This window comes from Montipora capricornis, chromosome 11 (assembly GCF_036669925.1).
Source record: "Montipora capricornis isolate CH-2021 chromosome 11, ASM3666992v2, whole genome shotgun sequence".
NCBI lineage: Eukaryota > Metazoa > Cnidaria > Anthozoa > Scleractinia > Acroporidae > Montipora > Montipora capricornis.
The window spans coordinates 26141173-26143672 of record NC_090893.1 but is presented as its reverse complement, the minus strand read 5'-3'; the positions used below and the strand labels follow the sequence as shown (position 1 = coordinate 26143672).

The 2500-nt window shown below is 39.0% G+C and overlaps 1 protein-coding gene across 1 annotated transcript in view; it reads right to left on the bottom strand.

Moving 5' to 3' along the window:
* The window catches only part of LOC138025043 (zinc finger protein 709-like), an 11002-nt gene extending 10168 nt beyond the window's left edge, over positions 1–834 (bottom strand). The window contains exon 1 of the mRNA XM_068872283.1: positions 742–834. The gene's annotated coding sequence lies outside the window, so the exon portion shown is untranslated. The remainder of the gene's footprint in view (positions 1–741) is intronic.
* Positions 835–2500: the final 1666 nt, after the last annotated feature.

The following is a 2500-nucleotide window of genomic DNA, read 5'->3' as shown; positions in this document are numbered from 1 at the left end:
GGCAATAACAAAGTTAGCAAATGCAAGTTGAAGAAAACGAAAGAAAGCGCCACGCCTTTCGCTACTCAAGGACTATTACTAATAGTCCTCTCGTAGTGTAGCCAATCAAAGTGCAGGATTTGCTTTAGTCCACTAGTTGGGTGATACTAATTGTCAATATTATTATTTCGCTGGATGCGTCTTCTTTTCTGAGGTAAAATAACTTCAGTTTTTCTGCTGACCACCAGCCATTCAAACCCATGGCCAACTCTACTGATATGTTCACTTTATTTGAACGACTCAGCATACTGTAGATGTTATTGATATAAAAATAATTTGCGGAGTATTGTAATAACACTGATAAACAGTATTTAAGTCTAAGTAATGATAAAGGTACTTGTCGCAATCATTGAAGAATGCTACCCGTTTTAAAACGAGCCCGCAGTCTGAAAGTGTCAGACACTGGTCACGCAAAGGGATTCAAGACGGCTTATATCGACTATTTGTAGCGGTCTAAACAAAGACAGCATTGCAGGCATAGAATATTTAGCGAAGATCGACACGAAACTGAAAAAATTATCGGACTCTAGCCGAACACGGTGCATTTTCAAACATTCTATCATGTCTTGCTGCGAGACATCTAGCTGCATCTAGACACCGCCATTTTCCGAGAAGGAGAAGACAGGCCCACAAATTTTTAGGAATACAGCTTCTTTCAAGAGACTGATCTCTCACGTAAAATGCAGTAAACAACGTTTTTACCTTTTGTAAGATAGCGCTCACAACAGCGATCAACACTCCTCGACACACGCCACACAACACAGCTCACTCCTCTTCTTTGCAATCTTGACCAGCGGACTTCACAGAAGGAAGACGGGTGTCATGTTTGCAATACTGAAATGAATACATGTAACGATGGCAAAATACACGTCGCTTGGCAACGGGAGGAAGGACTCTGATTTTTCAGTTGTCCCTTCTCCCGTTGCCAAGCGACTTGAATGAAATGAATGTATATTTGAATAATTGTTTAAAAGAAAAAAGAAGAAAAAACAAAACAGCAGTAGACTAGCAACCTTTTTGGCATGATTATGGTGCTCAATCAAAAATTCCATTAAAATTATTATACAATAATTATCGAGTTATAAGACTTTAAAAGGTTCGCAGTCTAATTTTTAAAAGTTCCAAGCTTCTAATTATTTTTCACCACTTCAAATTGTCAGGTAATATCATTTCCATAATATGGCAAAGAATAAAAAAAACTCATCGAAGGATAGTACAAATATTACATAATTTAAGCCCAAAATAGGACTATGTCTACCTGTCATTAGACGTGATGTTGCCATGGTAACGACCATAATTCAAACATTAACACCCAAATATAAGCCTTATTATATCGGTACCCATACTGGTAAATCTCTACAGGGAAAACTTTAGGAGAAATTAACTATGTTTTCTTTTGTAACTCTTGCCCTGTAGTGAAAGTATTTGCAAATTCTCTAGGGAGCGACTTACAGCGACTAAAGGCCACTTAAAGCGACTTAAGGCGACTTAAGGTCCCAAAGTAGGCCTATTTCTCATTTAAACCGAAAAGTGTTGAAGATCAACAATCTGCTATTCAGGCATTAGAATCACGCGTAGCTGACATAAGAAGGTGGATGTTATGTGATAGACTTATGGTAAACGACGATAAAACAGAATTCCTCCTTGTCGACACAAAAAGTCAACTTGGAAAAAGTCAGCATGGATCATGTCTCTGATAGAAACACGTTCATGACACCTTCCACAACTGTACATAATCTCTGTGTAAGAACTTGTGAAACTCACAGATGACGTAACACATAGAAAAACAAATTAAAAGAGCAAAAAAACATCAAACAATAACCTAACCAGGCTACCACTAGCTAAGAAAACAAAGAAAACGTTTCACAGGTTTATACACCGAGGTAAAGCCACCTTACTTGACTTTGTTCGCTCTAACGTACACTGGTGTGTTTGCTCCACGTTAGGTCATAGTAACACAAGAGTCGGCTTGAAAGTAATGTTTATGCAGTATTCGCATGGCTTCACATTTATCGCTGTTGAAACGTAGTTGCCATTTACTCGCCCAGATATCAAGATTAACCAGATCAGCTTGAAGGTAAGGGCCTAAGTGTCTGACAGTTGATCCCAAACGTCTTAATACATCTTCGTTTCTCATAACTCATAACATTTCTGCGAAAACAGCTTTAGAGCTAGCTTGGAGGTGTGATAAAAAATTTTGGATATAAACATGCTTCCTTTGCTATCAGGCAGAAAACGCGTGGATGCGTTCACATCTTTCCTCTTCTCAAGGTCACAAGGTGATCCCAAAAACCTTAAGCAGGCGACGGCTGTCTTCACTTTATCGGTTGCGCGATCCACTCTTTTTCGAACCCATGCAGTGGCGGAGAAAATATTTTGCCATCGTAGGTCCTGCCAAGTTTGAGTTCTAAAGAGGATAATCGATGGCAACATGCTGTGTCCAAATGCGAACAAGCTATCG